Source organism: Mesocricetus auratus, unplaced genomic scaffold, assembly GCF_017639785.1.
Source record: "Mesocricetus auratus isolate SY011 unplaced genomic scaffold, BCM_Maur_2.0 Super-Scaffold_100014, whole genome shotgun sequence".
NCBI classification, from domain to species: Eukaryota; Metazoa; Chordata; class Mammalia; order Rodentia; family Cricetidae; genus Mesocricetus; species Mesocricetus auratus.
In genome coordinates this window covers 15087107-15099375 of record NW_024429197.1, presented here as the reverse complement: position 1 = coordinate 15099375, position 12269 = coordinate 15087107, and the positions used below count along the sequence as shown (strand labels likewise).

General features: G+C 44.8%; 1 protein-coding gene across 2 annotated transcripts in view; it reads right to left on the bottom strand.

Moving 5' to 3' along the window:
- The window catches only part of CUNH1orf94 (chromosome unknown C1orf94 homolog), a 43999-nt gene that overhangs the window by 30526 nt on the left and 1204 nt on the right, over positions 1–12269 (bottom strand). The gene's annotated exons all lie outside the window — the stretch shown is intronic.

Here is a 12269-nt window from a genome sequence, read left to right as displayed (position 1 = left end):
AAGCAAGGTCTTAAAATATTCTTGGGGCTCCAGGCATTGGTGGCACATGCCTTTAATCCCAGCACTCGGGAAGCAGAGGCAGGTGGATCTCTGTGAGTTCGAGGCCAGCCTGATCTATAGAGTTTCCAGAACAACCTCCAAAACAATATAAACGAAGAAATCGTGTCTTGAAAAACCCAAAAAAAACTTGGGGCTGGACACTAATGGTGTACACCTTCAATCCCAGCACTTGGGAGGCAGAGGAAAGCAGATCTCTGAGTTTGAGACCAGCCTGGTCTACAGAGTGAGTTCCAGGACATCCAGGGCTACACAGAGAAACCTTGTCTTGAAGAAAAAAAGGCTAACTGAGATCCAATCACTAGGCCTAGCTTGAGTACCACACCCTGTGCTCTGATAAAGCCAAGTGATTCCATCTGACTCCAGTCTACCAGCACATTCCCCATTCTTGAGACCTATCTTGGGTTGTACATATATATTCAGGCTCAGTGTGGTGGGTCCTGCCTATACTGTTACCAACCTTCAGGCTTGGTCCCAGTCACATATCCCAGCCTGGTATGTCTTCCTGAAGCTAACCTTTCCATATCATACTCAACCTTCAGGACTAGCATGAGATACACATGTGTGTCCCAGCCCAACATGGTGTGTTCTGGGAACCTTGCCCACCCATACTGTCTTCAACCCTCAGGCCTAGTCTCAGACTCAGACACAACCAATGAAAGAAAGAAACCCACAAACCCAGGTCTCATCACAGGCATAAACTACATGAAAGGCCAAGACAGAATATCCCACGAAGCCCACCAGTCCCTTATAAATGTTCTCTAGTGAGAATTACCTGGATGAACTCCACATACAGAACTTAAAAGAACAATCATAAACTTCATCAAAGAATTCAAGTTTAAAGAGGAGATAGCAAACCAGCTCAGTGAACTTAATGAGAACAGCAGTAAATGTCTGAATGGGGTCCAAGAAAACACAAACATATGGCAGAATGAAACATCTAAGACAACTCAAGACTTGAAAATGGAATTCAGTAGAGAAATATTGAAGAACACTCAAGCTGAAATGAAGATAGGATTTAAAAAAATCTCAACAACCCAATTAGAAAACTCAAGGCTTGGCCTACAGAAGGCCATGGTGAGCGTTTGTTGAAGAAATCAAACAATGAATGAACAGGTGCTGTCCCACCATCAGAGCAATGGAGTCAACGGAAAACCCAAAGGCCCCATTCTGAGGCTGAGGAATTTCAGTAATGCAACAAATGAATGAAGATGTAATCCTCTACTATGGGTCAGTAAGTGACTTGCTACAATTCTCTAAGTTGAAATTTAAGATTAACTAGTGACAACTAAACAAGACTCTGGAGTGTAATTGACTCTAGAGAGAATGATTGATTTCTTGCAAAAATCCATTTCCCCCCACTTCTTTAAATATCTTCATTGTTCAACCAAGAACCCAAGCCAAGACTCCAGGTTCTGCCTCCATGTCTCTGGCTCGCTCAAGCTGCATAGAGAATACCACCTGCTCACTCCTTACAAGTGCAATGGATCAAGTAGAAAATGGAATACCAAGAAAATAAGAGTATCAAGACTTGAAGTTAAAGTAGAGGAATTAGACCATATGAGCAAAGAATGAAAAAAGGAAAAAGGAGGAGGATGACAAAGAAATAAAAGCATGAAGGAACTGTGAACACCATGAAAAGACCCAAATATTAAAAATAGGCACAGATGAAGGAAAAGAATGCCATGCAGGTCCATAGAAGAAAACATCCTCAAATTAAGGAAAGACACGGCTATTCAGATACAAGGAACATGATCTGAATACCAAATAGTTAAGACCAGAAAAGAAACTCCCCATGGCATATTACAGTTAAAACACCAAGTATTCACAACAAAGTGTGGTTACTGAGAGATGCAATGAAAAAAAACCACACATCACATATAAAGGAAAGCCCATTAGAATAACATGATTCTTTAATGGAAATTTTAAAATCCAGAGGATCCTGGAGCAATCCTAGACTACTGTACCCAAGGGCTCCAGACAAGGAAAGGCCTCCCTAGGGAGACAGAGGCTTTTGCACCCAACCTGAATTTTCCCCAAGGAAGACCCATCTTAGCTCTGGTTGAAGACAGAGGTTTTTCTGGCCTTTCTACTTACATGGGTTCAGAGGTCAGCATTCTATTCCCATGACACATATATCACACCACTCTGGGTGACCTGTGACAACTGGGGAGGGAGGGGGCAGCTGCCTGTCTTCCTCCATTTTCCCCTGCTCAGGTCCAGTATTCATCAAACTACTGTGTCTCCTCTCCCCATAGATTATACAACCATGCCCACACATCAGTTATGCACACACCCATGGACCCATGCTCATAGATGTATACCTTGGAGACAGGTACAGGCACACAACCATGTACACACCCCACAGTGAAACACATGCACCACAGGAATGTACACACACACATCACAACCATATACACAAACTGTAGCCATGCACCCATGCACATACATACCACTATACCACTACAGCCATGTATACACACATATACCCCAAAGCTACACACACACACACACACACACACACACACACACACACACACACTATAACCTCTTGCTTACAAACAAAGGTTGAGTCCACCTCTGTGGCCACCGATAGACCTAGACCACTTCTCTATTTAGAAGTGGTGTTCAGTAGCCATCTAGGCACCCAAAGGTACCTGGAACCCTGCTGAGCTGCCATCTATCTTTTCTGGTAGGGAGTCAGGGGTGTAAGGAGGACCTGGAAAAAGCTGTGGCCTCTCTGCACGCCCCTCCCACACACACACTCCCCCCCTCTCCAGGTCTCAGCAGGATTAAGTGAGATGATGACTGTGAAAGCTCTTGGTAAATTGTAAGGGGCACTATGCAAATGTTAGTGGTTCTGACTGAGAGACAGCAGGCTGAGCCTGAGAGTCAGACCTAGTGGCAGGCTCTGGAGTCCTGCAGGCCAGGTTCACACATAGCCTGAGCCCCACACCACCAGTGCTGACCAAGGTGTAAAACCATCGAGACCTCATTTCTTCAGCTGCTAAGTGAGGACAGGATGGTGATACCATCCTGGTCAAAGGTAAGCAACACTCTAAAATCGCTCTGCTCCCAGAATGCCAAGCCTATTTATCACATTTCTCAGCAGAGGTCTTCACACACAGTGGAGTCCATTTCCTTAAATGTCCCAGCAAGGCACAAAGGACCCAGTGAAGATCAGTCTCCTTCTAGCCTGCCCTGCTTTTCTTTGAAACTCTCCTTCTCAACCAGTCAGCCTGGGATTTCTCACCTTTGACCTGTAGTGTACTCCAGAAGTGTCTAAGAGCAATGGAGCACTGGTTTCTGCTGTAGGTCCCAGGGCATTGGAGCGTGGTCCCAAGTGAAAACATTTTGAGTGGGTTGTCCTTGCCCATCTCTCATCCCCCCTTCTGTTCCTTCTCTATGTTGTCCTTAGACACACCCTGGATGTGTGGCTTTTCCTCCAGATTCCTTACAGGAGTCCTGAGACTCTCAGTCATTGGCGAGTGTAAGTGAGACATGCCCCTCCATATTGCTCCCTTCCTTGAGTCCCCCTGAGGGGAACAAGAGTTGAGTAGGGCCTAGGCCTGAGAGAGCTGCGTTTGGGGAATGAGGGACTCAGTGAGCTGGGGAATGAGACAGGAAACACTGGGAATAAATACAGCAATAAAGGAGCTTCGGCTGGGAGCTACCGAGTGATTCTTATTGTTCAAATTATCTTTAAAACTTTTCATTTGAATCTGTTTAATAAGGGAAGGCTTACCCCAAGGAAGAGGTATTTTTTTAATGTGACTTGGGAGCTGAATTGGAAAGAATGTTGCAACAAAGATATTAAAAAGGGGATTAAACCAAACCACTGGTGGCCCATCTCTGCAGGCTCCCACAACCTGCGACACAGCTCCCAAAACCATAAAATTAAATTACAAAGGGGGACACAGGAAGCGGGACGTTAGTCATGATTCATCTTCCCTCCCTGCTCATGGTTCCTGGTGTTAAGCAGGCATGGAAGGAAGGCTATGAGAGGGTGTCTGCTGTCCAGTGAGCTCCACCATTGAAGCCCCTCGAGATTCCTATTTTACCTCAGCTCCCTTCCAGGTGCCTCAAGAGGTCCAGCACCATCCCAGTCCCAAATGAAAGTAATAGTGATTGTCTACATAGAAAGATTGCTAGGAGAAGGAAATAAGAGTACATTGATTTACCAAGCCTCACACATGCAAGCTGCTCAAGAACGTGCTAGCTCCCTTTTATGCAGCCTAAGGCAGAAGGACAAAACCTGCTGTGTCTAGGCCTGCCTGATAGTCTCTCCCTACATGCCTCAGTGCTCTCTCTGATGGCTGTGACCCTTTGTTTGGATCCCGGCCACCTCTAGGCCTCACTCTCCTCAAGGTGGCATTTTAATGGCTCATCCATCATTCACTTCCTCCCTCATTCATACATACTGCATAATCATAGAGTGCCAGGAACTTGGCTGGACACTGGAGAGACAAAGATGAGTAAGACACAACCCCTGTCCTTAAGGAACCCCATGGTGCAGTGCTAGAGGGGACCATTGCCACAAGGCAGTGTAAGATACATGTCAGGTGACCATCACCTCATCAGAACACCAAGACTCCCATACCAGGATGGAGCCGACAGACAAGGTTCTGGTCAACAGGCAATGAGAGCACTGACTCTAACTTGGTTCTTCAATTCCACTACTATTATAAAGACTACACCACCCTGCCCTTGTGTGCCAGGAAGACATTTATCTCTTGTGCTCATCTCTTCTGCTTTCTCTCGTTAGATAATACAAGTTACAGAATTCTCAAGCATCTGTTTCCCTTACTTTAGTAGTTTCCTTCAGCTTGATTTATAAGACATAAAATCTCTCCCCATTGTATTTTTATGTTGTCATATCATCTTTGCTAATATCAGCATTGACTGTGAAGGCGGTGGTGGTGGTGGTGAGGATGGTGATTGTGATGGCAACAATGATGCTGGTGTGTTGAGGATGGAGGTGTGATGATAATGCTGATAGTGGTGATACTGACAATAATCGTGATAATGGTGATGGCGATGGTAGTGACAATGATGATGGTGATGTGATTAGTGATGATAGATAATGAGATGATGGTGGTGATGATTATGCTAGTGATGATGATGATGATGATGGTGATGATGATGATAGTAAAGACCATGGGGGTGAATGACAATGGTGACAGTGATGGTGGTGGTGTGATGCTGATGCTGATAGTGGTGATGATACTGGTAAGAATGGTGATGGTAATGAAAACAATGATGATGATCACGATGGAAAATGGTAGTAAAAGCCATGACAATCATAGTGATGGCAATGGTAATGATGACAACAATGTTTATGGTAGTGTTGTGATGATGGTGAGAGCAGTGATAATGATGACAACAGGAACATGGAGCTTTTTTTATCTTATTCCAGGTGCCATGTCAGCATTACATTCATTACTCCATCAACACAACTTTTGAGGACAGTCACTATAACCTTTCTCCATTTTCCAGACGAGGGTAACAAGGGACACATCCTAAGGAACTGTGTTTCAACTAGAGAGGGCTATGGTTCTAATTCTCCTGTCTAGTTTCTGTTATATGGGATCATATAAAACTCTTAAGAAGATGTGGAGTATCACTGTTAGTTTAAATCACCGAAGTGAATAGAAAATCTCTGAGGAAGAAGCTTAGGGATGTTACATGGTACACGTTCCAGGTCCTCAGTTCAGTTCCCAGTACCAGAGAGACAGGGTGAGGTGATAGAGAAGATAGGATACTATCCTGTTTCTAAGAGCAGGTAGGAATTCAACAGATAAACAGGAGATGGGCATTCCTGAGAGTTGAGTAGCCTGAGTAGAGGCAAGGCCATGCAAGCCTGCTGGTGCTCACCTTAGATTACCGAATGTTCAAAGAGAACAGTAATGTGCATGTCTAGAGATACTACAGAGTTACAGTCCAGACTCTGAAGGTCAAGCCAAAAGAACAGAAGCCAATGTGAGATATTTGGGCAGAGTTGTGAATGAATATCAGGAGGATGAAGCTGGGGAAGGGTGGGGGACCTCCTGCAGGGAGAGGAAGCAAATGCACCAGAACAGGAGGGTGAACAGTAGCAGAAATAACAAAAATGAGGACGCAGTGACTCAATGGCCATGATGGAGGGAACTGGAGGAGAAAGGCCAGGGGCTCTTGAACCCCAATTCATGCAGCTGCTTAATAACAACAGCAGAAAGAATTGTCCTGTTGGAAAAGTTGTTCAAATGGGGAAGCTCATTGGTTTCCCAAGTCTCTCTGGCTTGCCCCGTGTGAAAGACTGGAGTAAGCAAGGATCTACTTGAACAAATGAACTTCAGTACAATGCACCAGGCTACCAGGTTCATTCTTGATTTTGTTTTGTTTGGATTTGAATGTCATGTACTGGTTCATGGGACAAGCAGGGATGGGGGAGGCAAATGTCAACGGGACAGATGCTGAGACCAGGGATGGGGAGCTCAGGAGGGAGGCAGACCTGTCTATGGATCCCAACCTTGCAGTTCCCAGGGTCTCTGGCATCATTTTAACTATTGAGAGATGTGGGAATATGTGTTCCAGCAATAGGGAGCCCAACTGCCTTCCATAGATTCTAAAGGAGGTGTTGACTCTTGGAGGGAAAGAAAGCATCGCTTATCACTTTAGACCACAAGGAAACCCAGAACTGCCTGGAGTGGGAGACATGTGTCAGGCTGGGTCTCCATGTGTGGGTCTTGTTAGTTTTACTCTCATCACCAGGCTCCACGCTTTCAAGATAATAGTAAAAGACAATGTGTGTCTGAAGCGATTTCTCTAGCAAAGTAAATCCACTCAATTGCTTAATAACAATAGTAGAAAGAATTGCTCTGTTGGGAGAGTCATTCAAACAAGGCAGTGCCTTGGCTTCCCAAGTCTCTCAGGCTTGAGCAAGGGTTCTGCTGGAACAAATGGTAGTCAGTGAAAAGCACCCGGCTGCTAGGCTCGTTCCTGGCTTTGCTTTTTGTTTTGCTTGGATTTTGAATGCTTAATGCGAATTTCTTCCTGCAGTCTTATCTTTCTGCCAGACTTTGCATGATGCTCAGCAAAGCCTTTGAACTCTGAAAAACAGGTTCAACCTGATTTGACAAGCTCAGGTGCCCAGGGAGGGCCTGGAAGCAGTCAGGGAGGTTGATCACAGCCAGCCAGCCCAGGATCACCTTCCCACTGCTTTTCTTTCTCACAGAGGACTCCATCCTTAGGAAGACCCTATACTTTCCTATACTGGCTGCACTCTTTCCACAAGCTCTACCTTCTACATCCTCAAGACACCCTGAATTCGGGAAGCCTTGACAATGAAAATACTGTTAATTATGATACTGCCTTCTACTATGGAACTGTGCCCACATCTTCTGCTACAGTCATAGTGCAGGAGTGTCCAATCTACCCCAAGTCTCAGTCATGTGTTCCTTCATTAGCATGCTAATTGTCATATATCACCCATTGTCCTTTCAAAGACACTGAAGCTCCATGAAAGATATCAGGGCCTTCTCTTTCTGTCACATAATAATGTTTCACCAAAACATTATATTGAAAACAGTAAGTGCACATTAAACTTTTCCTAGGTATTGCTTCTGTCTGATGAGTCTGTCCCCTACCCTATTCACTGGACAGGCAACTCCTCAAGGGAAGGAGCTTTGCCCTTCTTATCCCTGTATCCCTGTGGACCAGCACTTGAGTCTGGTCTACAGAAGGCAATGGTAAACATTCATTGAAAGAATCAAAACGGAAATGAATGAACTAGTACCATTCCGTAGTGAGAGCAATAGAGTCAACAGAAAACCCAAAGCCCCCATTCTGAGGCTGAGGAATTTTATTAGCAATGCTGTGGAGAATGAGTGAAGATGTAATCCTGGAATATGAGTCAGTAAGTGGCTTGCCACAATTCTCTAAGCCCAAATTTAAGACTAATTAAAAGATAACTGAGCAGGATTCTGGAGTTTAATTGACTCTAGACAGAACTGTTGATTTCTTGCCAAAACCCATTTCTCCCCACTTCTTCCCCCACCTCTTTACATGGCACCATTGTTCAACCTGTAACCCAAGGTAAAAAACTGTGCGTCCCACCTCTTGGTCTCGGTGTGCCCAAGCCATCAGCAGGGCCCCTGTTTCCCTCATGTTGTACATGGAACCCCCTACTCCTTCCATCTGTGGAACAGTCACCATGGCCCAGATACTGTCCCATGTGGGCCTTAGCTGGTTTACTGTAGCATCTTCTAAGACACCTCTGACTCCTTTCACACATCCTAAGCTATCCCTGTGCAGAAACTGAAGGGATTTCTGAAAATACGCCCAGAGTGTGCCAGCACACATGCACGAGCTCTTAGCTCTATATGGTGACCTTTGAGGTCACTTAAGACCTCACTAGCCTAATTTGGATGTCAGCTGGTACAATGTCCCCATCCCTCTGGGCTCTCTAGTCACATTATTTTTCCCAAAGCCCACATCATCCTTTCGGGGTCCTTGTGCTTGTTCTGTCTCCTGTCCTCCGTCTAGATGTTTCCTCCAGAACTGTCAGATGAGCAGCTGCTTATTGGCATCTGAGACTCAGTTCACAGGCTCCTATACTTCAGTCTAACAGGTCTCTTGCTATTTCTTTGTTGGATGTTGTTTCCATATTGCACTGGTTGCTATCTGATATTATCTCACCTCTTTTATGTGTTCATCACTGGTCTCCTCCAATGAGAATACCTTCACAGTTTGCAGTTATCATCGATTTTTTTTGTTGCTGTGTAAATTTTACATACTTTGTTATTTTATCTGGCTCAAAAGATTTGTCCCCCATCACTTAGCACTGCACCGGGCACACAGTAGGTACCTAATATTTTCGATTGAGTAAATGAACTCCTATGTGCCTATAGAGCAAACACAGCATGAAAAGGAATGTGACTGTGGTGTCAATCATCACTAACAGGAATATACGATGCAGCATGGGGTATACAGTCAGCATGCATGGATCCCTCCCACATATCTGCACTTGGTTCTAGGAACCCCATTGCCATAAGCATCAGAAATATTAACAGGAAGCCAACATACAAGTCAGTTAAAGAGTAAAAGAAAACCAGGGGTTTACAGTTTACAAAGACAAAAAGTCCTGGGAGGGGTCTGCTGTTGTCCTTTCCCATCTAAGCACTACGCGGAGATGAGACAGTAATTCTGGAGCCCCAAGAAAAGAATACCCTTAGTTTGAAGGGAATAGATTTCAGCTCTAGGGAAAACAAGCCCCGTAGAGAGAGCTGACAGCTTCAGACACAGCACTTCTCCATCTGAGAGGGTGTGAATGACTGCTTGGCAAGGACATCAGGCAAGTGACTCAGGCAGTTCAGGATGGCCTCCAAAACCGCATGTCCAGGTTTCTGAGACATTTAGGGATGTGTCAAGAAACTTTTTCTGGGATCTGGAGAGATGACTCAGTGGTGAACACCGGTACTCTACCAGAGGATCCAGCTTCAATTCCTAGTACCCACACGGCAGCTCACAACTGTCTGTAACTCCAGATTGAGGGAAACCAAAACTGTCTTCTGGCCTCTATGGGCACTAGGCACGCATGTGGTGCACAGACATACACATGAAACGCCCATATACATAAATATTTTTGAAAAACGTTAAAGTTGGTGAGTAACAAGACTCAAGAACTTGTTTAGCAGTCCCAAAAAGAGACACCATCAAACCAAACTCTACACATCAGGCAGGGAAAAGACCAACAGGTGGGTATCTTGTGGCATGAACACATAAGAAACAGTGGTGTGACCTCTAGTTTTAAAGTTTACCCTTGATCACTCAGAACATGGGGTTCTGAGGTAAAGTGACTGTGCAGAGATGCCTTATGTTCCAGGGGAAGATGGTCACTCTAGTCACAGCTGGGACAAGATGGTACAGTACTCCATGTCTGAAATTCTACCCTTTATGAAGGAAAAGAAAAGAGCTTCTTCAAACCTCAGTCTACTCCTCTGTAACGAAGTATTTTAACACCTGAGAGGCTGTGAGTTCAAGTTCATCTGGGATATATAATAAGTTCCAGGCCAGTCTGGGCTACATCATGAGATCCTGTCTCAAGTAAGCAAATAGTTGGTGGCCCACACTTTTAATCCCAGCACTCAGGAGGTGGAGGAAGGCAGATCTCCATGAGTTCAAGGCCATCCTAGTCTACAGAGTTTCAGGACAGGCAGAGCTACGTAGAGAGACCATGTCTCAAAAAACCAAAAAAGAAAACAAACAAATCAATGAGAATAAATTTCATTTAAAAGGGGCAGAGGAACAATTGAAACCAGAATGGCACAATTTGATAATTTAGATCTGGGACTGGAGAGATGGCTCAGCACTTAAGAGCACTGACTGCTCTTCTGCTCTTCCAGAGGACCTGGATTCAATTCCCAGCACCCACGTGGCAACTCATAACTGTCTCTAACTCCAGGATCCAAAACCCTCACACAGATATATATGCAGGCAAAACATGAATACACACAAAATAAAAATAAATTAAAAAAAAGAAATTTAGATCTATAGACTCTCACTACCCTAATTTATTTTTGGGATTTGCAAATTTGTATAATGAAAAAAGAATGGGGAGTTTGAAAAGGTACCTACCTCCTGTCTGCAAAGATTGCAAAGTTTACAGAAATTATAACTGTTGTTCTTAGAAGGAATTTATGAACCCTAATTACTAGCGGGACCATTGAATGATTCTAATTTGTCACCTCCAGCAACCCCTACCATCATCTCCATTTGGCAGATGAGGAAACCAAAGCTAAGATCCACCATACAGTCACAGGTTCTGCAGCCAGCACAGGGCTGAACCTGGTTGTCTGACTCCAGCAGCACTGGCTTCAATTTCACGAAGTTCTTATTGTGTTCTACCAGGTGGATAGCTACAACTATGATGTGATTTATTCATCCAAGTAGGTGGGTTCCTGGGTCTCTTCTTAGTCTCCAAACTCTAACAAATGCCACCATACTCAGAACTCCAGTTAGTAAAACCAAGAAAAGCCTGAACAGCTCTGGCTAAAGTGTGGATGGGACCCAGCAAACAGCCCACTTGACTCTAGGGTGGCTGTGTGAAGCACCCTCTGGACTTGGAGTGCAATAGGAAAACTCCAGAAGAAAGCCAACAGCAGTAGCTCTCCTACCCCAAAACTTGGTGCATTACATATTAAGGCAGCCTTGTTTCTATAATGCATCTTTCATTTCTTTGTTTCCCATCACATTTGACCCTCGTTATCGACTCTGAGTTGGACAAGGCAGAGCACATCACCCTCAATTTGCAGATGAGGAAATCAAAGCCAAACAGAGTGAATCAACTGGCCAAAGGTAGGCTAGTTCAATTTCTGGCCAAGTGTGGACTGGAAGTAGAGTCTGTCTCCATGAATTCAGTGTGACCTGGCAGAGAAGGGGCTATCTACTGGAAATTGCTGCTGACCTTTGATGCAGAAAGTGGACAATCAGCTCCTTGGCCACTGAGAGAGCTGAGTACAGCCCCAAGGTTTCCCATGCCAAGGCACTGTCCCAGAGCAGATGGCAATGAACAAGGCAGAGGAGCTTGGTGCCACTGAACAGACTAGCCACAGGATTCTGGCTATAGAAAGGCCGTTTCCATCTGAGCCGGGTCCTGCTGAGCAGAGTGCAGAGGAGGCAGAAGCAGCCCGCATGCCTTCTACCTTCATCTGCATCAAGCAAAGGAGCTTGCAAAGGGATTGCAGGAAGTGCAGACCTGAGCACCTGCTATACTTTGCTTTCCCTCTCAGCTATTGCTTAGAAAGCCCTGAAACCTGAGGCAGCTGATAAATGCCTGGATGGTTCCCCCATCTCTGAACTGAGTTGGAGCATGTGTTGGGGGCAGACGACACTTAATTATCACTTAGTCTTTAATTATCACTTAATTATTAACACTTAATCCATCTGTAAAATGGGGACACTAATACCTGTTTCATAGGGATGCTGGATTAATTAACGCTTGCAGCCCACTTTGAAGCTAGCTGCAGAGCCTTGAAAGAGTACTCAGCAGTGACATTAATCACCACAGCAGATGCACTTCTTTTCCTAATGAGATCCCTTCTTCCTCTCTGCTCCTTCCTCTCCTTTCCAATATCCAGCCCCAACAATATCTCCTCAACTTTTTCCTAATACAGAAACACTTAGCTCCGTGTTTCCCAGACATGGGATTTCCCATCCGGGAAACCGGCTATTTA